Source organism: Mus musculus, chromosome 16 (genome assembly GCF_000001635.26).
Source record: "Mus musculus strain C57BL/6J chromosome 16, GRCm38.p6 C57BL/6J".
NCBI classification, from domain to species: Eukaryota; Metazoa; Chordata; class Mammalia; order Rodentia; family Muridae; genus Mus; species Mus musculus.
The window spans coordinates 29,823,623-29,851,461 of NC_000082.6; the positions used below are offsets into that span (position 1 = coordinate 29,823,623).

The 27,839-nt window shown below is 45.3% G+C and overlaps 1 long non-coding RNA gene across 3 annotated transcripts; it reads right to left on the reverse strand.

Moving 5' to 3' along the window:
- Window positions 1-5,678: 5,678 nt before the first annotated feature.
- On the reverse strand, window positions 5,679-26,300 carry Gm32679. Of its 3 annotated transcripts, none has more exons than XR_875997.2 (4): window positions 25,928-26,300; window positions 24,050-24,165; window positions 10,947-11,037; window positions 5,679-6,176 (listed from the first exon to the last, which is right to left on the reverse strand). It is a non-coding gene; the product is annotated as a predicted gene, 32679 (long non-coding RNA). The 3 variants fall into 3 exon arrangements; XR_875996.2 differs by having other exon boundaries at window positions 24,050-24,179; XR_384791.4 differs by lacking the exon at window positions 25,928-26,300 and having other exon boundaries at window positions 24,050-24,236.
- Window positions 26,301-27,839: the final 1,539 nt, after the last annotated feature.

A 27,839-nucleotide genomic window follows, 5' to 3' on the forward strand; every position in this document is an offset into this window, starting at 1 on the left:
ACATACACCTACTTCCTGGCTTTAAATGAGCAGACCAGATAAGCAAACTGGAACGAAGAACGAAGGGTTAAGTGGGGGAGATTTCTTAAAACATTCTTCCGTGCCTGGATGCCACATTGACATTTCATGAGTTAGTAAACGAACAACAACAATACCATTAAACGTTCAGAGTCAGAAATATGAAGGCAAGCTCTGGCTTTGCCTCTTACCAGCCAGCCATTGGCTTCTTTGTCTTTTGCCTCGAGCTTTTCACTATAGCAGGAGTCTCACGCTATGTCGGCAAGGTCCATGAGCTATGTATAAAGAAGCTAGCATAAAATAAACATCTGAATAGCCACCTCTGCTCCCCTTTCCTTCTTTCATAAAACTAAAGTTTAAAACAAAACAAAACAAACAAACAAACAAACAAACAACCCAACCTACCAACCAAACCAAACCAAAACAAAACATCGGATCTTGAACCAAACTAATGTGGCAGCTAGATTTGCACCACGTGACCTTAGGTAAATTATTGAAACATTCTGTTTGGGGTTCGTTATCCTTAGAGGGAGAATCTAAAAGTTGTACCTGCCCATACATCTTTTTCATCAAGTCCTTTAAGGATTAACGTCTTCTTAGTGATGCCTTTGAAATGTTGCTTTTGTTTATGATTTATTAGTGTGAGGGGCGAGCGATGTGCACACGTGGAGAATGACTTTATGGGGTTGGCTCTCTCTTTTCATTGATACATGTTCCTGGAATTGAGCTCAGGTAGCCCGGTTTGCTCCTCAAGCAACGTCACTTGCTGAGCCATCCCACCAGCCCCAGAGTTAATGACCATGATCCATGCCACATGCACAGGATGCCTGGAACACAGTAAGCGCACAGCTGAGCGTAGTCGGGGTTATTGATATCATCACATTCTCGATTCTCACTCCAGAGAACAAGGCTGACAGAGAGCTGCTTGTAGGTTAGTGATGTACACCCAGCTTTTCAGAGCTTTTATCAACTCCCTAACACCATGAATCTGCCGCTATGAAGATTCCTGTTTTTCTCTAGAGTCTAGAACATCTTTATCATTCTTTTTGTATTTGTAATTGGGTTCTGATAGGTTTCAGTGGCTGCTAGATCTATTCCATGAGGTGTCATTTCACTACAATTCTAGTCAGTGATTTAAAAAACAAAACAAAACAAACTTTTTTATTATTATTTTTACTTTTAGGAAGAAAAGGCAAACAGAATACTTTATTGATTATTCTACTTGTTCCCTAAAGGAATTAGGAGTCGTGGATGGCTCTTCCAGGCTAGACTGCTCTGCATAAGTTCGAAGTCAGCCAGGGTTACCTAGTGAGGCCTTGTCTTTAAGAAGAAAACAAAAACAAAAATAAAAACAAATAAAAAACCAACCCCTCCCCCTAGATTTTACAAGTGTACTTAAAAAAATTATTTTAATCTCTCTGATTCTTAAAATATGAAGAGGAGAGGAAAGGAGAGGGGAGGGGAGGGGAAAAGAGAGGAGAGGAGAGGAGAGGAGAGGAGAGGAGAGGAGAGGAGAGGAGAGGAGAGGAGAGGAGAGGAGAGGAGAGGAGAGAACCTAAGACACATTTGAAAAGAAACTCACCATGCTATTTTATGTTTAGTTGTGCTGGTTTGTCGTGCTGTGAGCGCTGTCCCGTATTCCTACAGTACTTGCTTTGGTTAGCCTTCCTACCGGTAACCCAGGTTGTGACTGGGAGACCAGAGTCTTTCATTTTCCAAGCATCTAACAAGTGACCCTGAGCATTTCCCTCACGTGCTGTCTTGTCTTGTATCACCACTGCTCAATGTCTGTTCCAATCTGTTGGCCATTCTTCCATCTGAACTGTTTGGATCATTGTCAGACTTCTTGTAGTCTAGCTTTAAGTTCTTCTGCATATATATATTATATATTATATATATATATATATCAAGTGGCTTTCATTTTGTTTTGTAAATGCTTTAAATAATCTTTGTTGAGTAGCCCAATTATTGGTTTGTTTTGTTTTTTTAGTTTTTTTGTTTGTTTGTTTGTTTTGCCTTTTTGTTTGTTTGTTTCTTTGTTTGTTGGGGTGGTTAGATTTGAGAAATACTAGCTGATGTGTTAGAATAGCAGCTAGCGTCTGAACACAGAACACCAGGCCAAAGCAGTTCCACGTGTTAAGAGGTTTATTGGGGGGGAGGGGGGAGGTGGCAGTGGAAAGAGAAGGGAGGAGGGGAGAGGAGGAGAGGAAGAGAGGAGAGAGAGAGAGAGAGAGAGAGAGAGAGAGAGAGAGAGAGAGAGAGAGAGAAAGAGAGGTTCCCCTTATATATGTGGATGGTGATGAGGTCACAGGTAAAGGTGAGAGGTAAACCCAATGAATTCTGGGTATATGGTAGCCATTGTCTTGGCAACAGGTGTGTAGGTCACACTGTTGCCTATGTGATGTCACCGGTTTCAGAGGTCCTGATGTCAACATTGGCCACACCCTAAGTCACTGTGATTGGCTTTTGTGTGGCCTCTGAAAGTTTTGTCAGGTCTGCTTTTAGACCTGTGTCAAACTCATGTGTTTGACAGACGTGCCCAAGTGGACCTGGCAAGCTAGTCCTAAAGTGTTTCCGCATCACAGGACCCTGTGCCTGGCATACTTATTTTAAGACTCGTTTATAGAACCGAGTTTATGATATGCCTGAAATCATGGGTGCACCATTGCCAGCAGCACAAGACAAGGCTCTTTTGAAAAATTATCTTTTGTCCTCTTGACCAAATCTATGGTTTTCCATTTTGTGTCTTTGCCAGCTGATTTTCTGGAAGCTTCTGCTTATTTCCCAGTGGTTAGAGAGAGAAAAGCTGTCTCCTGATCATTTCTGCCACTGACCATAGCAGCCCAGGCCAAGGAAATCTTCCTGGTCCACCCCGGCTTCTTCAGCATGTCAGCTCCAGCCACCAGAACCTGCTGTGTGTGTTTGGTCACCAGAGGTCTGAGCACTTGGGCTCCTGTGGTTCTTCATGCAGCTGTATAACTTCACCTTTCCGAAATCATTCTTTAGATATCTAAAAATTCTATTTTTTTGCATGCTGTAAGTTAGACTTCTAACCTTGATTTCATTCAGAGTGTCCCAGAGAGGCATTTGCGAGCGTAGACTGAGCCAAGCATGACAGACACACGAATGAAAGCGCTCTGGTGGAACTAACAAACCAGTACAATTAATACGTTAATTATAAAGTCACCCATATGATCTCATCTTATTTTATACGTAGACAACTGAGACCCTCCTGTTTGTGACAGATAAACACCCATTCATTATAAGTAACTGAATTCATGGTCTACATGCTCTAAGTAAAATTAGGCTAAACTGCAAACATAAAAGAAAAATAGGCAAAGACCATGTGGCCAAGATCTCGTGCCCCACACTGAAGATCCAACCAGTCAAGCACACCAGTAGTCTTCCGTGGGTTCCTCCCTCTGACCATCTGCTGACACATATGCCTCCCCTGTGGAATGTCCAGTGAGGCATTTCCTCCTTCTTTGTGGCATTGTCATGTCTCTGAAGCTGTTCACGGGAGCCTTCCCAGACCCAACACTTTCTGGGCCTCATGGGCACTGGACTAGAGGTGCTGGGCTCATTAAGCTCAGGGCATGCGGGAGGAGTATATATCTTCTCCTAAATGTCTCCTGCTTCTCATAGAATATAAAACTCATTCTGTACCCACTCCCGAGCCCTATAAAGCAGGCAATTCAGGAAATATTTCTCCCACTGGCAAATGAAGACCCACATCACAAAGCGTTTAACATCTCTTGAAATTTAAGAACCTTGCCCAGGGTCACACTTCCAGAACCTTCAATGACAGGAACTGCAGGCCAACCCCTCTGGTTCCAGGAACATGTTCTCATCAGCAGGTCCCACTTCCTCAGAGCAGGCAAGGGTGATATATCTCTACAATTATTAGGATTGTTGCTTAAAGATTTGAACGTCCAGAAAGTACTTGCTTTAGCTTGGTCTAAATGAACAGCAGGCACAGAGGCCATTGCACATAGAATCTCATATTGGATGACTGCTGTGGCTCAGAGTGATTACACTCTGCCTAACAGTGGAACTTAACATCATGTACTTCATTTTTTACGGCATTGATCACAACTCTAATTACACTACCTCTTCTGTTATGGGTGTTTTCATATCTGACTCCCTCTCAAATTCTGTCAGACACAGGCTCTACCTGCCTTGAAAATAGATAGATAGATAGATAGATAGATAGATAGATAGATAGATAGATAGATAGATAAATGTGTTTTCCGTGTATGAGTGTTTTGCCTACAAGTATGTATGTGCACTGAGTGCATGCAGTGCCTGGGGAGGCCAGAAGAGGGCATCAGATAAACTGGAACTGGAGTTATAGACACTTGTGAGCTGCCAGCTGGGTGCTGGGAATCAAACCCAGATGCTCTACAAGAGCAGCCATGTATGCACCTTCTGAGCCATCCCTCCAGCCCCCATCTGTTTGTTATATAAGTGTGCCCTGAAGGTGAATATCCATACTCCATAAATATTTGTGGTACCCATGAATAAATATACAAATCAATGAGTGTGTTTCTATTTGTTCTCAGCCACTGTCTAGGCAGCTATACTGACCCAAGCACCTACATCAGCATCTTTCCTGCTAAAGCCATTACTACAGTGCACATTTCCCAGGCTAGCTATACTTGCTATGAGACCTTACATTCAGCATGAAAGCTGGCTTAAAGTCTACCTTAAGGGTCAGCACTACCAAAGCACATGGCTCTCTAGCTCACGTTTGGACAACTCCGGCCTGATGCCTCATGTCCAAGACCTCCCTCATTAGTGTCTTCATCTGTGGCTCTTCTAAAACCAAGTCTCATGGGGTCTGCACAAAACACACCTTAGATAGATGTTGATGGATAACCATCTCTTTACTCTTGAGGAGTAAATCTGTCCCGTAGACATAAATGGAAAACATAAGTGATGGACTACTAGGGAAAAAATGCTTCCTGCTTCCAGTGATATGCCAAGCCTTGCCTGTGTACAGAAACACCAGCCACTGGAGCACAGTCATAAGCAGTGTTCCTTAAACGATCATTCTGAAAAGAAATGTGACACTTAGCACTCCATATAATGTGAGCCTGATCATAAAAATCCATTAGAATATTCTCTCAGACTACCTATGCCTGTTGGGTGAGCTTTGTTAGATAAGGAAACCAAATACTAAGACATTTGAAGAACACATACTGAGTGGATCTGGTAGAGCAGGCTAGTTGAGACAAATGCTTTGGTGTCAGAAGAAGGATTCCAATTCTCCCTCTAATTTTTCTAAGTAACTTATCTAGGGCAAGCTATTTCTCTGAATTGACTACCTCATTATAAACTGGGACATAATAATACTTGAGGTTGTCATTATGTGTAAATGAGATAAACAAAACTCCACTGGTACTAACACTGTATTGTTGACATCTCATAAGCAGACTGTGTAGATGTTGGGCTGATGTAGAATAATTGTGGGGATGAGTCTTGGGGAAAAGTCAGTGCTGAGTTAGTGTCTTAGTTAGGGTTTCCATTGCTGTGAAGAAAGACCATGATGAAGGCAACTCTTATAAAGGACAATTGGGGCTGGCTTACAGTTTCAGAGGTTCAGTCCATTATCATCAATGCGGGAAGATGGCAGCATCCAGGCAGGCATAACACTGGATAAAGAGCTGAGAGTTCTATAACTTGTTCCAAAGGGAAGCAGAAAAAGACTGACTCTTCCAGGCAGTTAGGAAAAGGGTCTCAAAACCCACCATGCAGTGAGTGACACACTTCTTCCAACCAGGCCATATCTCCTAATAGTGCCATTCCCTGGGCCATGCATATTCAAACCTCCACAGCTAGGCTTTGGGGATTGGGAAAAAATTGTTTGGAAATGAGAAATCAGAAGGAACAACAGTCTGGTGGACACAGAGAGCAAAGTCAGATCTGGTCGCTGCTCCAGCCGTGATCACTACTGCACAGTCCCAGGGGATGGACTGGAATTTCCTCAGAATCTTATCCAGTCTTCTGCTGTTGCTGCCAACTTTCCGTTGAAGTGAACATAGACTTTCTGCCCAGCATTCCCACGCAGCTCTCCGGGGAGGTGCGACTCCTATCAGGCTGACAGGTGAAGCTTCCTCTGCTGTTGAGCACACCTTTCACTTCCGCCGCCTTCTTGTCTACTTAGACACAAGAGATCCTTCCGTCAGTCATAGGCACACAAACCTGAGGTTCACAGTGGAAAACTAGCTTCATCCTGACTCCTGTTCCGTGTTCCAAAATTTTCCCTTGTCTGGGGAGTAGGGAAAATATGAGGATTTGCTGTTCAAAATGGATTGGCTGCCCAGAAGCTCTGTGTCTAGTTCCGATTCCATGACCCTACCTCCAACCCCCAAAGGAGGATCTGAAGGGGGAGACGGAAAGAGGTCCTGTGTACAGAGCCCTGATTTAAGACTAAAGTTAGAGGAGTCACCTGACTTTGATTGTGGGTTTCACAGGTTGCTCACCCCTTTCTGCATAACTAAACATGCCTATTCCCACTCAAAAGAAGAGGAACAGCACTCAAAAAACTCACAAAGCCTAATCTCTCAGCAAAAGAAACCAAATAGCACAGAGGAATCTGGTTGCAGACACAGAACCTGGTACAGGATCAGTAGAATCTATTTCAGAATGGCCAGGCTCCAAGGCAGGCTCTTGGCAGCAGGAAATAATGGGACACCTGCAGAGAAAACTGCTGTGGGAGCTGACTGCCAATGGCTTTCAGAGCTGTATCTTCTGCCCATAGTGAAAATTCCCAAGAGAGAATCATAAGACAAGCCCTGACCCCAAGGAAGCAGAATTCCCAGAGGATGAAGCTAGAGGGTCTCCTGCACTGTGGACTGGCTGTTCCTCTGAAGAAAATCAGGTGCCAGACCCACACGCACAGAGGCATTAGGAGAAATATTCCCAGCCTCTCTGGGTCGGCCGACTGCAGAGGCCTGGTCTGCAGAGAAACACAGATGTGTGGGACTTTTGAGAGATGAAAGGAAATGGGAAAGTTTTCTTAGAGTGGCTGGGAGAAGTTCAAAAGCAAGGGAAAACAGGACAGACAAGAGTGTGATTGGATGTAGTTGGGAAGGCCAAAAGGAATAAATGACCTTACTTAATGACTTCAAGAAGGCCAGTTCCTGGAAGCTGATGGGAGCAGATGTGGTGCATGTCCCCAAGAGGGAGGAAAGCTCCGACTTTCTAAGGTATCCGTGAGGAAAGGCAGCAGAAGACAGAATGTGCGGGCTTGTACTCTGCAGCACGAGCCTGGGGACTGAGCACACACAAGGCACGCAAGGCTTCCAGAGGTGATGTCGAGCCATGGCTTGGGACCAGGCAAGGAAGCAAGACTTGAGTACTGCATCTGGGCATGAGAAAGTGCCAAGGTGTGGTAGCAAGAACCTAATGGGCAACAATATCATGGTGGTCTACAGGTCATCTCTCTCAGTTGAGAGTAAAGTAGAAGATGGTTGCCATCACTGGATTCCAACTAAAGGCCTTGGAAAAATATCTCCAAGCACAAAAAACTCACTAGTGTTTCACAAGTACTGAGGGATACAGGCCAAGGGAGAGTCCAATGCTGTAATTAACAGGAGTGCCTTGTCCACTGTTACACAGATATACAACAAAAGCATAGGCCTGTTTGTGCCAGGCATATTTAACTTCATAGCCTATGCCAAATAGTCTTCACTGGTATTCAGGATTAGCAGGTGAGTTATTGAGGTTTTGATAAGATGGTGACATAAATAAAACTGCCAGTAGTTGCCCCAAAAGTATGGTAGTGATGACTAGAAAAGAAGGTGGGTAGAGAGGAAGGGAGGCGAACATATTTAGAAACACACATTGAGCCCCATTAGTACTTATACTTAAAATCTGTTGTTTTAGTTACTTTTCTACTAGTAAGATGTGAAACCATGACCACGGCAATTTATAAAAGAATGTGTATTAGGGTTTATAGTTCCAGAAGATGGGTGGATCTATGACTATCGTGGCAGAGGGGATGACAGCAGGCAGGAAGGCATGGCACTGGAGCAGTTGCTGAAGGCTTGCTTCTGATCCACAAGGCAGAGAGAGCTAACTGAGAATGGAGCAGGCTTTTGAATCCTCAAAGCCAGGCCCCGGCATAGTCTCACAAGAGACAGATGCTCACAGTCAGCTATTGAATGGATCACAGGGCCCCCAATGGAGGGGCTAGAGAAAGCACCCAAGGAACTAAAGGGATCTGCAACCCTATAGGTTGAACAACAATATGAACTAACCAGTACCCCAGAGCTCTTGTCTCTAGCTGCATATGTATCAAAAGATGGCCTAGTCGGCCATCACTGGAAAGAGAGGCCCATTGGACTTGCAAACTTTATATGCCCCAGTACAGGGGAACACCAGGGCCAAAAAGGGGGAGTGGGGGGTGGGTATGGGGGACTTTTGGGATAGCATTGGAAATGTAAATGAGGAAAATACCTAATAAAAAAATTAAAAAAAAAAACTGAAACCTCAAAGCCCACCCCCAGTGACACACTTCCTCCAACAAGGCCACACCTCTTAATCCTTTCAAATAGCGCTACCAACTGAGAACCAAGTATTCAAATACAGGAGCCTATGGGACCCATTCTCATTCAAACCTCCATTCCTGTTAATAAATTTTTAGCATTTTATGCATATTATAAAATGGTTGCATAAGAAGAAACTTAAATTTCTCTATGGTATCTGTTCATTTGCTATGCAGTAGGGACTTTTTGTACACAGTAGGCATCTCACATACAGTGAATGATTGAATGTTTACAGTAGGTATTTACTACTATATGTACACACACATACATGTAACATATGGTAGGTATTTCACATTCAGGTGATGATGGAATATCCACAGAGATATGTATACTTACATATATTTAACATATGGTAGGTATTTCACATCCAGTTAATGTGACTGAGTATTCAAAGAGGCATGGATGGTTAAATAGATACCATTATTTTTTTATTCTAACTTATTTTTAGCTAACTCATTTTAAAAGGAAACTATCAAAAGGTATATATCTAAAGACCACTTGGTCAAGAAAGACATCCAACACACGAAAATCTTGTCAAGTGTCTCAACACCAGTTGAAGTGGGGCTAATACCTTGTTGTTAGTCCCACACTGACCCCAACCAAGGAAAGTGAGACTCCATTAAGAGAGTTGAACCAGGGTGGCTTAAATAGACACCAAGGGGCCAAGGGTGAAGCTCAGTGGAAGAATGCTTACTGAGCACGTGTAATGACCCCCTTTAATCCCAGGATCATAGTAAGTAAGTAAATAGGAGCCCATGACACATTTATCTCTGGGGCCAGCACATCTTGTCAGGAAGTCAATGGTCAGCACAGGACATGCTAATGTCTTTCCAGGAGTGGGGGTGGGGCAAAAGTACAACAGACTCAAAGCTTTGAAAAGTCCTGTTGGTGTGTGGTAGGTATGGGTCCATCCATACTTGTGTGTGTGTGTGTGTGTGTGTGTGTGTGTGTGTGTGTGTGTTTACTTGTTTGTTTTTGAGACAGTTACTCTGTGTAGCCCTGGTTATCCTGGAACTCACTCTATAGACCAGGCTAGTCTTAAACTCAAAGATCTACCTGCCTCTGAGATTAAAGGGGTCTATCCCACCACCAGGCTCCATCCAGACTTTCTTAGAAATCCTATTTCCTCAACAGGGCCTGCTTTTAGCAGAAAATGGTGGTAGTCTCTTCCAAACCCTCAGGAAGTCAGTCCCTACAACTCAAAGACTGACGGTGCAGTTCCCACTGCAAGGCCCAGCCTCTCCTCAGCCCGGGGACTCTGTCTTCTGCGTTGTGTGCCCCCTCCACCCACATACTCCCCTGCTCATTAACAGCGACTGCAGTGTCTATTACGACTCCCGCGCCATTTAGAAAGCACAGTTGGTCCATGATTTATTCCCCCACCTCTCACCAGTGCTTAGCATTGTGCTTTTATTCCGCTAGTGCTGAATAAATACTTCAAAAAACGCTAAATAATACAAACTCTGAAAACGGCTCTACTGTGAGTACCCGTTAGCAATTTTTGCTACTTTCTGATTTGAGGTACAAAATAAATCTGCTTTTCCCTCAGAAGATTCTAAGTGTAGAAGCAAAGTCTCTGCGACATAGTAAGTTTAATAACTATAGATTGATTGATTGATTGATTGGTTGGATGTATATTAAATATTGTACATGTATGTATTTTGTTCCTTTGATTTTTCTTTGCCATGATGAACCCAGAGCCCCGTGCCTGGGGCTCATAGCAGGCAAATGCTCAGTCACTGGGTTATACTCGTATGACCTCTGACTTGGGAAATTAACTGAAAAATGCATATAAAGCATGGGCAGGAAGATAAATGCACAGAGTAACTGAGAACTTGTGGCAATCTTCAAACTGAAATGAAACAAGCAAACAGTATCGGGAGGGGGATGGGTGTGTTCGTATCACACTGAAAAGCCACCATTCCACCTGCTGTAGGAACTAAGTCTCCAGCCCGTCACACTGGTTATCTCTATGACATTACACAATGCCACCATACGGAAGGTGCCTTCTAAGCCTTCTCAAGTTAACTCTCAGACTTACTCAATTTTCTGAGCTGAAGAAGCCCCCTTTGGGGAAAATTCTGAAACAGGATTTAGCTATAAATAAATGCACTTTAATTTCTCTCTTCTAAATTGCGCAGGTCAGAACGCTTCCTAGGGTCTGGGTTTTCTTTAGTGAGGAAGATGTGCAAATGAGGAATTGAATGGTAAGTCAGACCTTGTCTGGAATGAGGCCTCTCTGCTTTTTAATAGGCCTCTTTCCATTTGGTTTGAAATAAAGTGGCCCCAATTATTTTTAAAATCCTTTAAAGGAAAAGATATCCATAAATTATGTTGTAGGCTTCTTCTGGTTTCCCAGAGAAATTAAACTCTTACCTTAAGTGACTTAAATCGCTTGCACGGAACTAGACAAAACTCCCTTCTGTTGTGTTACAAAAGGCAGACACAGCAGCACGGAATTTCAGAGCTAAAAAGATAAATAGAAATAGATATAAACACACCCCGGCAGCAAAACTCAATGAGGGAGATCAAAGCTAAAACTTCCGCCTTCATAGAGTTCCCCTTAAGATTTTTTCCCCCTCTTTTGCACCATAATCTAAGCCTCAGAACCTTGGTTCCTATTCAGCCCCAAGATCAAACAGCTCGCACACATCTGCTGGGTTAGGGGATTCCTTCTTTCTTTCTTTTTTTTAAAAAGGCATTCAATAATTGGTGGGGTGAGGGGAGAAGAGGAGATTGAACATCAGCATAAAGACAACAGGAAACCGCACCACCACACTCCTACCTATGCAAATGATGGCCGTGGGAGCCCAGTGTATGGACACGTGAATCTGTGAAAGGTAATGCCAGCACACTCCAAGAAAAGGGTTGGTTTGTTTGGCTGGTTGTTGGGTTTTTGTTTTGTTTTGTTTTGATTATTTACCCAAACAAACACTGGGCATTATTTAGCTTTTTCTTTTTTTTTTTTTTTTTTTTTAAGTTGAGAGGTTATCATTTTATTTCCTGTCTTTCCCATGGAAATCCTGTTTCTGGTCTCTTTCAGATCAAGGTAGGCAAATGCCAGGCCTAGGTGGGGGGTCTATAACCCAGGTGCTGCCAGACATGCACAGGGGCTTGGTCCCCACTGAGTAGTAGGAGGCAAAGACTCAGAAATGCTGGACTATGTCCAGGACTGCAAACTTTGGAGGAGATAGCCTACAGATATGATGGCAAGGATGGAAACTAGGGTTCTGGAGAAGTAGGCAGAAGAACCCAGTAGGATTGATAGAGCATTCAAAACTGAGGGCCTAGGGAGACCCTGGGTGTTCATTCAGTAAGTTTATGCTGTTCGGGCAGGAGGTCTGGAACTTAGCTGGCTATAGCAAGGCATGTGTGTAATCTCAGGGCCAAGAAGGCAGAGATGGAGGGGCCTCTGGAGCTTGCTGGACAACTGGACTAGTCCAATAGGTGACCCCCAGATTCAGTGAGAGAGCCTGTCTTGAAAAATAAGGTGGGGAGCAACTGAGGAGGACACCCAATGCCAACCTCTAGCCACAGGCATGTGTACCTCTCCCCTCTATTCTTCCCTGACACACACACACACACACACACACACACACACACACACACACACACACACACACAGAGAGAGAGAGAGAGAGAGAGAGAGAGAGAGAGAGAGAGAGAGAGAAGTAAATGTGGGAATGCTCGCATGCCTAGGTAACTGGAATGGTATGTAGAGGCTGGGACTGAAGACACCATGGAGACCAGTGGCAATCTTGGCAGTAGAATGAGAGATTAAAGCCACCATTTATTACAATGTTGGATTTGTTGGCTCCCGGGTTTATCTTTTCTTCTATCCTAGATACTCCTTGTCACCCTGAATTCTTACCTTCTGTTTCCAAACAGTAAGAGTTACAGCAAACAATTGGTCTCTGTCATGATGCAAATGAAGAAGAGCTGTGTGTGTGTGTGTGTGTGTGTACACAAAACCGACAGTGACGAAAACCTCAAAGTAACCTGGGGGTGTGCGTGTGGGACCAACCTAAGTGAATCCCAGCAGACAAGATGGTCTAGTCATGTCTCCATTTTTTGTGGAGTTTCTCTCCCCCCCGCCCCCCCCCCCCAAAGACCAGGAGCCCTGCTATTTCAGGGCTTTTTTGGCCTCTGATATTCTCTTACTCAAGATATGAAGGTGAGCCTGCCATTTGGCCACATTAGGGAAAGCTAAACAACTATAACAAATCACCCCCAAATCTTAGAGGCTCCATACAATGTTTATTTCTTGCTGGGGCAAACACTACACACTTAGCTCTGTCTTCATGCTACCTTGGGAGCCTAAGGTGCTTCCATCTGCCACTGCCTGCAGTGTAATCCTGGACTGGACAAAGAACTTCACTTCCATGAACTCAAATTCTTCACTTACAGGATGGAGCTGGTGTCCCTGCCCACGTAGCACATAGCACTATTGTGGCTGTCAGTGCTTAATAAATAATCATTATAATTATAAAAGCAATTGGCATTTATTAAATTCTTATTAAAGGCATATTGCTGTATATTTGATGGACATTATTTCACTTAGTCCTATGATAACACTGTCACAAAGTTCTACTACTATTGCTCTAGCTAAAAGGTGGGAGGGATATTTACACTCAGATATGAAATACAACTGTAGTGTATCTGCCCCCCCCCCCCCCCCCCAAAATCAGGCTTTGTATCTTACTGATCTTCCTTTTAGCAACACGATTGGCCCAGACGTAATGAACATTCCCCACCTCCACTCTGGTATCCAGCCTCATGTCATCTTAGAGAGCGTGCTCAGGGCTCAGAGCACAATAGATGCTTAGGAAATAATTGTCCAGTCTGTGTGATCTGCCTTCACACTGCAAATTACTATGGGGAAAATAGTCCCGTGTTATTTTCTTTTTCTCTTCAGAGCTATACCAAAATCACAGGTGCAACGCAGAGGGCCACTGAGTCCAGAATGTTGACAGCCTCACAGCCCAGAGTGGAGAAACCTGCTAGCTGCAGTCTGTCAGCTTTCCTGGTGAAAGCCTGGAGCGGGCTGATGCCTGCTCCCTCTTGGCCAGTTCCCAGGCATGTGGGTCGCCTATACAAGTCTTAATCAAGTCATCATATCTAGCCAGTGTCTCCTGGATCCCGTCACTTCTGAATGAGAAAAAAAATTGCGGACAAATTTCTATCAGCAGGAAGTTGGTGCTCTCCTGCGAGGCTGGATGAAAAGCCCCTGTGACGTCAGCAGTCTCCTGCCTTCCCACGCCTGCTGCGAGCTTTGAAGCTGCGGGCTTCTCTGTTTATGCCCCTAGCAGACCACCTGCCCCTCTGAGTCCCGTTCAGGCCCCACAACTGCTTGGGCTGCTCGGGATGAGCCCAAAGCGTCCTAATTATGGACATTGCTGGCTTGTTCTGGTCAAGTAAGAAGGGTCTGCCCCACATCAAGAAACTCACCGGCACCAGCGAACCCTGGCCTCGCCATTGTCCCCGCAGTAAGGAGCATTTGATTGAGGGCCAGGACAGTTTGCTGGAACTTATAAAAGCCCTGTTTGAAGGAAGGGGCTGCCTGGCCTCCCTCTACACGACCGATACTTTCCAATTTGTAATAAAGACTGTGAGAGATAAACCAAAAACACTGCTCGCGCTTCATCAGATTTTTTTTTTTTTTTTTTTTTTTTTGCGTCCTTCCCAACAGAGTTTTGCTGGAGAAAAAGAGCTGAGGGGATAAAGATATTGCTAGAGCTTAATGCCATAAATCTGATTAATCTACCTTGTGACAGTCGTCACAAAAAAGTTAAGGGTCAGAGTCTTGCCTGAGACCTGACCTTTCACCTGCAGCCAAGGCGGTCACAATGGGGGCCTACAGGCCTTTCACCGCTACCTGCTGCTTTGGACAATGCAATTGGACACAGTGTTCAACAAGATGGAGAATACCTCAGGGCCCAGTCCCTTCTTCTGTCTGTGGACAGCAAAGCATCCAGGACAGCATATTCACTTTCCAGATGGGAAGAGACAGGAGCCACCTCTGGGATTCAGGGACAGAAAACACAAATAGACGACTCTCCGTGGTGCATTTGCAAACTTACATTTAATGTCTTATAGAATATTTAAAGTTAATCAAGTCTGGGTCCTTTGCTAAGGAAACATGAGGGTCCACGATGCTCTTCATACAGGATGCAGTCAATGCCTAAGATGGTGAATCGTCCTTCCTGCCTGCTCATAGGGGGACTAATGGGCACTTGTAATAATACATTACACAAAGGAAGATATACAAGAAAAGAATCTAGATCTCCTAGTCTGGGGAAAGCGGACCGAGCCTCGCGTGACTCTTTTGCTTCCGTTCCACTTTTTTGTTTTGAGACAAGGTCTCCAACGACTTTGAACTTTTTTTTTTTAAAGATTTATTTATTTATTTATTTATTTTATGTATATGAGTACACTGTAGCTGTACAGATGTTTGTGAACTCAGGACCTCTACTCGCTTTGACCCAGCTGGCTCCAGCCCTGCTCATTCCAGCCCAAAGATTTATTTATCATTATTTGTAAGTACACTGTAGCTGTCTTGAGACACACCAGAAGAGGGCGTCAGATCTCATTATGGATGGCTGTGAGCCACCATGTGGTTGCTGGGATTTGAACTCAGGACCTTCGGAAGAGCAGTCAGTGCTCTTACCTGCTGAGCCATCTCACCAGCCTGACCTTGAATTCCTGATCTTTCTGCCCCTACTTCCTAAGTCCTGGCTGTCCAGGCAAGAGTCACTACATATGGCTTTCATCTTTTGTTCGTTTTTGTTTGTTTGTTTGTTTGAGACAGAGTTTCTCTGTATAACCAGCTCTGGCTGTCCTGGACTCACTTTGTAAACCAGGCTGGACTCGAACTCACAGAGATCCTCCTCTCTCTGCCAACCAAGTGCTAGTATCAAAGACGCGCCCCACCACGCCCAGCTGGCCTGAATCTCTTAAATTTCATCAGTGCACCCGAGGAATGGTGAAGAGATCCATGCCCCCTCTATTGACGTTCGCATTCACGTTTTCTTTAAAAAAAAAAAAAAAAAAAAAAAAATTCCTCAGACTGAGCAGTCTGAGCAAGTAAGGCTCTACTAGCTTATCTAAGCGCCCCGCCCCCACTTGCCAGTTGCGGTAGTGCGGTCTGCGAACAGCTAAGACACTTCCCAAGGTTTCTGTGTCCCCGCATGTTGCCACCCTGTGCTGCCAGCAACGCTTGCAGCTTTCTGGTTTTGTATTTCATCTCAGCCTTAGCAGGATGTGTGAGCAGAGAGAGCATCTGGCAGAATGGCACCGCGAAATGGGAACCAGACGCTCGGTCGAGCGCCACCGAGAGCTGTTTATCCGTGGAATTAACCTTTTGTTCTGCGTTTGCTCTGTGGTAGGCTTGCACTGTGCTTTTAAATTCGCACCCTGCCCCGTGTCTCCAAGAGGCAGCCTGGTTCTGCTGAGTCAGCGCTTCTCGGGCCTGGCAGAGGCGACTCGGAGCAACTGGTAGCAAGAAAAGCTTGCAGCAGCCCCCTCTGGCAGTCACCTTTGGCTCCCTGTAGATTTACGACGGCAGCAGATGGGCCCAGGTGGACTCAAGTGAGAGTCTCAGACAGGCCCAGTTCCTCTGACTACTGTAATTGTGTCTAGACCAGAGGGAAGGCGCGCACACCTCCTGAATGCACTTTGAAACAACTCAAAAGTGTGAAAGGAATTTACTACCACAGGAAGGTCTGGTCCAGGCAAGACACCAGAATGGGTCCAGAGGAAAGGAGGGAAAGCAGGAAGGAAGGAAGGGAGGGAGGGAGGGAGGGAGGAAGGAAGGAGAGGGGGAAGGAGAGAAGGAGTGAGAGGGAAGGAAGGAGAGAGGGAGACAAGAGCTAAATTAGCCCAGATACCATCTTCCCTACCAGTCTGACTCGCAGGTAGTAATGCTTACTGATAGTCAGGCAGATTACTTCTCATGATTCAGCTCTGCGAGGGACAGCCTACCTTCGTGTGTCCGTCTGGAGGATCAGATGGTGCTGGGCATAATACCAGGGGAGGTGGCAGCAGTAATCCATGATCTTGATAGGTTTACATGGAAGCTCCCTCCAGATAGGAAACAGATCAAAGGGCCCCGGCTCTGGTTAAAGAACTAGGTGGCCAGGGGCCCAACGTCCTGCTACCTTGCTTCCCCCTTTCTCCATCAGTGGGCCCACCTAAGGGGAGACCCCTGAGAAGAGTTAGTTCTAGCAGCAGTACAAGACACCCTAGGTGAACTGTATTTCTGGGTTTTCCACCAAAGGGGATCATAGGTTGCTGGGGTCAGAGGAGAAGAAGAGGGAAGCAAGCTTGGGGCTGGGGGTCTCCCTGTGGCAGATACACATTTCCAGGCTATAGCGTGCTGCATGTGACCAAAACTTCCTTGAACTGCACCCGTGGCCCCACATCCAGATAACCAGGCTTCATCTGGGTGCCATGTGTCTGGTGTCTCAGAGATTTCATTTTAACATTGAAAATATAAACATCACAGTAAGGGGAAGGCTTCATCTAGTCACCTTATGCTTATGAAAAAGGTTTTCTTGTGACTTACAGACAAGAAAACTAGATAATAAGCTGTGTGTTCTCCAAGAGGCTTAGAGCTTGGTGCTGGTGTTCAATAGGACAAACTTGACATTTGGGAAACTACATTTTAGTGACGAAATTGGTGAGAGGCTAAGATAGCATTTGAATAGATGAAAAAAAAAATGTGAGCAAAATACTGTTTCGGAAGAGCATCCAGTCTGGCAACTTATTACCAAATGCTGGCATCTGGAGAGATCTGATTTGACAATTTGGTTGAGAAAAAAAAAAAAAAAACAGAGATGGACTTGAAAAACAAGAAGGGATTTTTACGTGGCCCAGGAAAGCTGTCCCCCAAATTCCAAGGATCCAGAGTTGATCATCCATAGAGTTCAGGTAATGTAAAGGGCAGAGGGGGTCCAGAAATATCCTAGAAGGGTGTCTGGGGAAGAAGAGAGGGAAAGCTCTTCAGTGAACTCCACAAGGCAGTCAGCGGTGGAGGGAAGAAGGCCAGAGAGAGCTGCCAGCGGCTGTGATGTGGCCGTATGGCCGAGAGGAAATGGCTCTCCCAACCTGCTATTAAAGCAGCTGTGGTCAGACCCATGGTGACAGCTCAGTGCTGGCATGGAGCACAAGATGCTGGCTGGCCCTGGCCATTAGGATTAGTGGGAAGACAGCTCTCCCAAGCCCTGGCTGGACCTGGATACACTCTGCAAACTCACTCTAGTGCTTAACTGCTCTGTACCCACCTAGTCTCTCCCTGCCTGGATGGCTGATGTTATACCTTCCTTTCTACAGCTAAAATCTTGCTTAAACCTGCCACCCTCCTACAGGTTTGCACAAAGTAAAACATTCAGACCTTAAATGCTCAGTGAAGTTTGACAAATGAATGTGCCCATGTGATCTAGCACCCAGTCAGAAACATTTCTACCACCCTGGGAGTTTTCTTCATTCTCTATCCTTGTGTCCCTCTGTCTGCATAGAGCATAAAGCAAACGGTAACCTGGCTTCCTATTCCCAGATTGGATGTTTTCCTCTACAGTGTCACAGAAGTAGAATGGTGTGACGTGCCCTCCTTTCTGGCCGGCTTCCTTTGTTTGGTGTGCTTTCTGAGGCCTGTGTTATTGCATGCTCCAGTGGTGGGTTCTTCTTTTCTTTGTTTGGTCTGGATGTTATTTCATGGCATGGATGTACCACAATTAGCTACTGATCCCTGCATCCATTTTGGGATATCTAAGATGCATTTGGTTGAAGCCTTTGTGACCAAAACTGCCATAAAAAGTCCTGAGGAGTCCACCATGAGTTCATTCAACCTGATTTCATTTTTTCGAGGCAACCACCTACCAGGGGAATTGCTTGATAGTGGGGCAGAGGTGTGTTGAAATTCCAGGCAAATTTCCAATGTGGATGGTTAGAATTTCACAATTTAAAGTAGGAACACAAAGATGGCCCCTGTGTTTCAGGCACATAAACATCTATACTCTCAGGAGGGCACAGGCTTAGACAGTGTCCTGCGGTGGCCATGTGTAAGCTGTGACAGCTGCAGTAGCTGTCATGTTCTCCTTTCTCAAGAAAACTGCGTGAACAGATGGCACCTGTGATGTTTCTAGCGCTGTCTCGACACAGAATCTTCCACTGATTTTAGGCAAGAAAATTTTTGGTGATTATCCTCCTTAACAATTGTGATCTACTTTGCAACTTAAGAATAGAGTTATTTGATGTGCCATCTAACAGCTTCAGGCCCTGACTCTGATATAACACTCGTGCTAGGTAGTTTTAGATCAACTTGACACAAGCTAGAGCCATTTGGGAAGAAAGAACCCATGCTAAGAAAATGTTCCCTATCAGATTGGCTTATGGGCAAGCCTCATAATAATGAGGATAATGCCCTCAGATCACTGGTGTAGGGCTGTGAGGTCCTGAGGTCCTGCATTGTCAACGGCTGGAGTCCTGAGTGGTCAGTAGCTGAAGTGAGTCTTGGGTGGTTAATAGCTAGAGTGTGTCCTAGGTGGCCAGTGGCTTGGAGTCCTGAGTGGTTAGTAGCTGGAGTTCTGAGTGATCACTAGATGGAGTGAGTCCTGAATGGTCAGTGGCTAGAGTTCTCAGTGGCTAATGGCTGGAGTGAGCCCTGGGTTGTCAACAGCTGGTGGTTAGTGGCTTGAGTCCTGGGTCTTCAGTGACTGAAGTGAGTCCTGGGGTGGCCAATGGCTGGAGTGCTTGGGTGACCAATAGCTGAAGTCCTGGGGGTCAATGGCGAGAGTTCTGGAGCATTGGCTGGAGTCCTGGGGGTTCAATGGCTGGAGTCCGGGGTGGCTAAGTCTACTATACTCACTAGTTTTACTAATAAGAACAAGGTGAAGCCAGTTTCCCTCTAAAGCACTGACTGTGTGGCAATTGACCAGCTAGAGCCTTCAAAGTGGGGAGAGACTGATACTTGATAGATGACTAGATCCTGGAAGTCCTCTTCACAGGTAGAAAAATTTATCACATGATCTTTATAGGGAACACCCAGGGGACAGGGTGGAGGGCAATGTGGGAAGTGTGGCAGGTTGACTGTGATCACCTTTTGGCTGTTCCTATCCCTGGCAGAGTCTTTTCCACTTCCTTTGAACCTAAGCTGGTCATGTTCTGACCCACAGAATGTGGCAAAAGCAACTTTGCATACACTGTATTATGCAGGCTCTAAGACAGCATTTCTCAACATAATGAACAACCCTCTTACAGGGGCCACCTAAGATCATCAGAAAACAGATATTTACATTACAGTTCATAACAGTAGCAAACTTACAGTTCTGAAGTAGCAAGGAAAATAATTTTGTGGTTGGGGGTGAATCACCACAACATTAAAGGGTCACAGCATCAGGAAGGGTGAGAGCCACTGCTCTATGAGGTCATGAATGCCTTCCCTACTCTCTTACGACACCCCTACACTGTATCGGGAAACGCACTGACTGATAAGGGATCACTCAGAGTTGATTGCCAGACCCAAAGAACTAACCGTGCAGACGCGCTATCATAGCCCCTCCACTTCCAGTCAGGTTGACACATGATTGTGGTCACCTGAGCGACTTAGGCAACAGCCACTCAGCTGAGCACAGCCAATCAGCTCTGGGAGGGCATAATAAGTCATTGTTTTAATTTCCCTTTGGGGTAATTTATTTTATAACAATAGGTGAATGGGCCAGGAAAATCTTTTAGAATTCTCCCTGTCTCTTCATATGGTGTACATTAAATACTTTTGTTGTCAAAGTGACACAAAATAAGGTTCCTCGGGAGGAACTTTAGTGAGAAACCCTGGTCAGGTGGTCCTGTGAGCTTCAGGCATGCTCACTATTGGCGTGCTTTGAAACAGTCATTACATTTTGGTGGTGGTGGTTTGAGACTTGCACTAAAATACTGTTCAACTATAACCAAAGATTCTGTCTCTAAGATGCTTCCATCCCTCTGTCCCGGGCCCTCATGGCTCACCTGGAGTCCATTCCCTGGTGTGCAACCCCACAACCCAGGGAGTACTTCAGCCATCTGTAAACATTCTCAGCTGGCCTAGCTAAACGATCTGGGTCCCCAACGCTTATTTATTGATGATGGAATAAAGGAATGTGGGCTTAGAGGGCTAGAGCCTTTCGGGGGCCATCTCATTGACCAGATGATGCTGGAGAGTTCCTGAAATAGGGGGACCACAGCCAGAGCCTTCCCCTGGAACCAAGGGTTGCATCAGTCCTGTGGGAAAACCAGCTAGTCTGCTCAGTGTAGACTAGCTTTGGGAGAAAACAGTCTAATGATCTGAAAGGGTCCTGCAAAAGGAGGAAGACAATATTTGAGATGGTACAGGCCCAACAGATGTGTGCATGCGTGCACATGTGAGTGCACGTGTGAGTGTGTGTTGGATCAGTGGAGAACAGGATGCAGTGGGCAAAACAGTACATAGAGAGAGATGTGCGGAGCAGAAGTCGGCAGGGAAAGACTTTAGGGAGCAAAGTGAGCTAGGAGAGAGCTGTTGCTTGCTGGCTGCTTCACAGTAGGAAGTTCCCAGGCGGGTGTCAAGGCCTGAGATTGACAGATGATACAACCCAAGCATTCTGTGCCCTGTGTAATTGACAGCAGGAGACAGACTCAACCTGGCCTGGCCTCAGCCTCGTTTCCCTCCTGCGAAGAATCCTGGGGTTGCTGTGAAGCAAGCTTCCTTCTCTCTGCAGAACAGAAACCCTGACTGTCAGGGGCCTGAGGGCCGGGTTGGATGTGGGTGAAGCCGCCTCAGATGTGTTGAGCCTGGACCACATTTCTTTGTTCTCCTCTGCGAAGCACACTTAAGCACAGGGCTTCTAGGGGGCCTTGATAAATATTTGTCTCAAGGGCTTTGCTGTAGTCAAAGAGAAACTGTGCCCTGACACTCAGGGCTAAGACTACTTCAGGCTTTTCCTTCTAGGTCCTTCTCACTGACACCTGGCACCTGGTCTCCCACTCCACCTCCATCAAGTCCCAGCCATTAAGGCCGGTTTTGGGGGGTGGTGCTCTCAGAGTGACATATGGGCACAAGGTGAATTGTGGGAGACAACTTGGAAGGTGGCTGTAGGACCTGACACTAAGAGAAGACACCCCCTTCTCTGTGACCTACTTTAAGGCAAAGCTTACAAGCTCTGGGTATGTGGTGGGGGAGGGGCGGGGGCGCTCCCCAGGAGGAGGAAAACAGCCATTCAAGGAACAATACTGCTGGAGCAGTCTACACAGCAGGCAGGGGAATCGTCCTGAGCCTCTGACTCCCCTCTACTCTCTCTCCCCCAGCCATTACCACTTTATCACTCCGCTAGCAGATCCTGTTAGCACTAGCTGCTACACATGTCCCCCATTTTCTCTCACACGAGGGGGTGCTGTGTTTCCCTGAGAGTTTATATTTTCTTCTCTGCAAATTATTGTCATCATATCCCTAAAAGTAAGACAGGGAATCCAGGAACAAGCCAGTCTAAATATAGCCCCCAGGGAGCCGCTGTGTGTCTTGAGACATCGAGTTCATGTGCACACTCGGGTTAAAACTTAATGAGTGAGATAAGGCTAAAGCAGATGGCTCCAAGCTGTGGGTAGAGGCGTGTGCAGGGTGGAAGGCCTGTTGACGTCACTATTACCACAGTTTATCTCACAAACACAAAGCCCCCAGAGATAAGGGACACAGGAGCAGGCCTCTCACTACGAATGAAATCAACTCTCTTTTCTTTTTAAAACGTTTCTTGGTTTTTACTGTTATCTCATGTGCGTTGGTATTTTGCCTGCATGTATGTCTGTGTAAGAGTGTTGGAGCCTCTGGAACTGGAGTTCCAGACAGTTGTGAGGTCTATGTGATGGCTGGGAATTGAACTCAGGACCTCTGGAAGAGTATCCAGGGCTCTTCATCACTGAGCCATCTCTCCAGCCCCTCTTTCCTTCTCTTCTCTTCTCTTCTCTTCTCTTCTCTTCTCTTCTCTTCTCTTCTCTTCTCTTCTCTTCTCTTCTCTTCTCTTCTCTCTTCTCTTCTCTTCTTTTTTTCTTTTCTTTTCTTTAAAACAAAAAACCAAAAAACTCCAACTTTCTTTCTCTCTCTCTCTCTCTCTCTCTCTCTCTCTCTCTCTCTCTCTCTCTCTTTCTTTCTTTCTTTCTCTCCTGGAACAGGTTCTCATCATGCAACCCTGTTTGGCCTGCAGCTCTATATACCAAGCTAACTTCAAACTCTGAGATCCATCTGCTTCTCCCTCCCTCTCCCTCCCCCTTCGCCTTCCCCTCCCTCTCTCCCTCTCAAGTGCTGGAATTAAAGCACATAAGCCATATCTATCTCCCAGTGATCACTTTTTAATCTAATACTAAAATTTAAAATTAATACTAAAATACTAAAAACTAGCCTGGGCTGGAGATATGGTTCAATGGTTAAGAGCACTGGCTGCTCTCTCAAAGGGCAGTTCCCAGCACCCACATGACAGGCCACAACCATCTGTAACTCCATTTTCAGGAACTCAGCATCCTCTTCTTCCTTTATGTGGATAGGTTTTGCGTGCAGGCAAAACAACTATCCACATAAAATAAATAAAAACAAATAAATAAGTTTTAAAAATGAGATTATCCTATAATTTGGTGAGGAAGGATACAATAAAAAAAAATTCCAATTATAAAACAGAACCAATTATAAAACAGAAGGACCTTCCTGCAGGGAAACATAGTGTTTAAGATGTAGAAACTATCCTGAGATGGATGTATGTGTAAGTGACTTGTGGAAGATTCAAAGACATAAATTCTTTTTGCTTTCAGTCTATAGAGTCACAAGGCTTCTGAGCAGAACTCTGAAATCCCAACTCACAGGTCTCTGGCAAAGGGACAGCAGGGCCACTGTCCCAGAGCCAGGAAGTCATCACTAGCACCATAGAGTCTAACTGCTTCTTGCTGCCCCCACTCAACAGTGCAGGGTCATAAGGGTTAAACAAGCAAGTCCCAAGGGGCACATGCAGAGGTGCCTGTGAGCACAGAGGGAGAGAGAGGCTCTTGGAGGTGTTCCTTCTCTTATCTTGATGTGGGGCTGTTCAGTGCCCTTTGAATAACCCCCAAGGCTTGCACTGGAGACCGGTTGCAAAAACTGTCTCCTGGCTGTGGCCTTTGCAAAGGGTTTTGCAAAGATTAAGCTGTTTGATAATCAGGTAAACTTGGAGCTGAAAGGGACTTTACAGTTTGCCTACTTGGTGCCCTGCCCTCTCCATCTTTCTGTCTGTCTCTCTGACCATCCCACCCAGTGAACTGTATACATGATGAGTGAGTGTGTGTGCATGTGTGTGTGCGCGCATGTGTGTGTGTGTGTGTGTGCTTGTGTGCATATGTGTCCTCTCTCTCTTCAGGACATAGTTGCAGTTCACATAGGAACTATAAGTCACCCAAGGTCACACAGGGATTGGTACTGGAGTGATGCCAGAGATGAAGTGAGTTCAGGCCATTACCTTCCACAGCCTCGCCTGAGGACGGCTAGTTGGCTTCTGAAAGGTCTCACTCCATCCCAGGTCACATCTTTTCTCCCTCCACACACTCTCATGTCCGCTTGCTTCATCATGGCTAGCTGCAGGAAGAGAACTGGGAATAGTGGTTTTGAAAGACAGGTTCAGCCATCCCTTAGTGCTCGACAATGCCCACTCTAGCCCCAAGGTAAGAAATAAATAAATAAAATACATTTTAAGTAGCATACGCAGAAACAGGAACAAGAAAAACAGAACAAAAAACTGAAACTGAAACTTTTACTAATACCCAGTCCCCTAGGCCCCATGCCTGTATAGGGCCTGGAGAACGTTATTTTCAGGGCCATTCATAGCCAGGGCAGCCTGGAGAATTCTTCTTGACAGACAACAGTGGTCCTTCCACTCTGACACTTCCTCATGCTAGTCCAGGCTCTTTATTCTTAGTAGGCTTCTGACCCAACATGTTCTTATACACCAGCCTCGCTGAATTCTTCATTTAAAAGATTTTTAAATTTTTTTTTTTTACATTTATTTAGTGTGTTTGAATATCACACATGCAAAGGTTAAAAGACGACTCAGGGCAACCAGATCTCTCTTTCTACTATGTGGGTTCCTGTTGTCAGGCTTGGTGGAAAGTGCCCTTACCTGCTGAGCCATCTTGTGAGTCCCTGCTTTTGATTTTTTTGACAGTGTCTCTTTATACAGCCCAGGCTAGCTTAAAACCCACTATATAGCCAGGCTAGCCTGCTCCTGCCTCGGGTTCTGAAGTACTGAGATTATAGGCTTTCTTTACTGCACCAATATTTGTGTCATTTATTTGTTTGTTTTAAAAATTGCATTCGAGTGGCAAGAGCTAGCATTCACTATGTGCCTCTGAAGTCCTACAAGTGCGCTATCAATCTCTCTGCGCGCTGGGTAAGGGGACCATCCCTTCCTTACCTCAGGGATGGCAAGAGAGTGAGTGGCTCATTTTAGTGTTCCTACAGTCTTAGCTAGCGATCCCCACAAGCGCGAATCATTCCCTAACTTCCTCTGGATGGCGCTGTTCCCTCCGCCTACTTTTTTTTTTTTTTCAGCTTATGGTCTCCAGCTCACCTTTCCCAGTCGGCACACCATCTTGTAAGTTCTTGTTTAAGGTCCTGCACTTTACTGTCTTAGTGTGCTAGGGATTGTGGGTACCTGTTCCTCTGACCTCTGCTCCGGGACACTCCAGGTTGGCCGCAATCGCTTCTTGTACTTTCTCTGCATGCATGCCATGCAATCTCACATAGGATAGTTTTAAAACGCCTACCTACCAGTCACATGACTCAAAAGTTCTTAAAGTATCTCCCTGAGGATAACTCCCTCTCGAAGGTCTACCTCACTCTCTGAGTTGCGGCTTTGGCTGGTCCCCTAAGATGCCATATAGCAGAAAGCTTTAAAGCCTTCGGGACCTTAAACATGGTGTGGAGGGAAGGGGGAAAGGCAAGCTCCCTCCACCCCGCGCCTCTAATCAAGCAAACTTTGATGAAGGATTAGACTCTAGCATGACATCACCTACCCCAACCCATATCCCAGAGGCGGATAAATATGGGGGAGCATATAAAAAAATGACAAATAGAACATGTGGTACAAAGATAAATTTTTATAAAATTAGCAAATGCTACAGACATTTAAAATTTGTAGAAGCAGCATTTTCATAATTGTTTTAGAAGAAAAATACTTTTTAGCTTTTACGTATCTTTAAAAATTACCTTTTTTTACTCTTTGACAATTTCATACCTGTATGCAATTCATTTTAACCCTTCTCACCCCATTACCCTGTCTCACAACCAATCCTCACATTTATGCTCATCTTCCCACCAAACACCCTTCTTACTGACATACCTTTTTTGTGTGTAACCCACGGAGCTTAATCAGTTCGCCTGCAAGAGCATGGGAGGTTATTTACAGGGCAAAGGCAAATTATCAGTGCTTACACCAAAGAAGAAAACATCGCCCACATACATCACCACCTGTCAATCAGGGAGGGGCGGGTTTCATGAGCCCTTCTCTGGCCAATGATGGAAAGCTGGCAGGCCCAATCTTGTGCAGGTCTTGCAAGGGCAAAACCAGCTAGAGTTCACACGTGCATTGCTCAGGTCCTGCCACCTCGTTACATAGTTCAGGTCCTGCCACCTTGTTACATAGGTCACATTGTTTTGAGGCAGTCCTTTCTCGCCTCTGACTTAAGAGTCTTCCCACCCATGGAACAACGTTTAATCTACATTTTACCACTTTTTGATTGCTTCTTAGTGTACCAATGACTTTGGTATACTATTTTTTTTTTAACAGAAGTAATGCAAAGATAATTTAATCCTTTTTCAGGGCTAGTCAGAATTTGTTTATTAGTAGAAGCTGGGATGCATCAAATTAAGGATTAATGAATATTAATTTTGTAGCACTTCAAATCATATATGAACTTGAGAGTTCCACGAGTGTTCATTTTCAATATCTAAAAGCACAAGGTAGGGCTGGGCATGGTGGCCCACACCTTTAATCCTAGCACTCAGGAGGCACCAGCATGCAGATCTCTGTGAGTTCGAGGCCAGTGTAGTCTACATAGTGAGTTACAGGGCATGGGCACAACACAGTGAGATCCTGTCCCCAAAACAAATACCCTAATAAACATATACACAAAACACATGATAGATTTATAACTTAAATAACACTTTATTAAATGTAGTTGTACAGAACTTTCCTTGGACAGGTATTCAAATAAAAAAAACTTATTAATTCACCAGGAAAAGGAAATGGGTAACTAGACTCATTCTCACAGGCTAACTTTTAGCTCCAATCTGTGAAAAGCTTGCATACAGTCCCTCATCCACAGATCTCCACTCTTTAAGTCTTTGAAGGAAGGGGACTCTGGGAATCGAACCCAAGGCCTTGTCTAGGTAAGGCAAGCGCTTTACCACTGAACTGCACCCTCAACATGTGTTGTTTTGTTTTGTTTTGTTTTGCTTGAGACAGACAGGGTCTTATTGTGCAGAGCAATCTGGTCTTGAACTCACTAAAAGCCCCAAGATGAGTCTGAACTCATGATTTCCCTGTTTCTGCTTCTGCCCGCCCCACGCTCCACCCCCATTCTTTGGTGTGACCCTGTGACCCTTTGTCTGAGTGTCCATGCTGTGGCAGCAAGTAAGGCAAGGCACTGGGAAGTTAGCAACAATTTAATTGTACGAAAAGGACAGCCAACCACACAGAAGTGTCCCCAGTTTAAGGTCTTGTCACACACTGTGCTCAGTAATGCTAGAGTCCTCTTTATCCTACTTGGGCCTGGGTAGGTTGGAAGGAAAGCCAGAAGTGAAATGGTCACATGCTTAGCCAACTGAAGACAAATAGCAGGGAGGACACTCAGAGGTTGACACTTTACCACCCCCCTCCCCATCCCCCTACCTCATCCACTCTCACCCCCACCTCTACCCCTACCCCCAGTGAAACCTCCTGTACTTGAAGACAAGGCCTACTCATTCCAGGATGAGAGAGTTAGCCTGTTTGGTCAGTGAGTTAAACCAGGGAAGGAGAACACCGTCCCCCTTGACCCACAATAGTTTATTTTCTGTCCAAGGAACAACCCCACTAAACTGCCGGGGAGAGCTCTCTAGAGAACAAAGCCTTGATGAGTTCAATTACGGAGGATTACACCGAGTCCTGCTTCAAATATTTTGGCCTTGTGTCTCATTCCCAGGGCTTCAATTACCCCTGGCATCATTTATAATCCTCCTGACAGTCTTGTAAAGCAGGTAGGTGGGAAGGA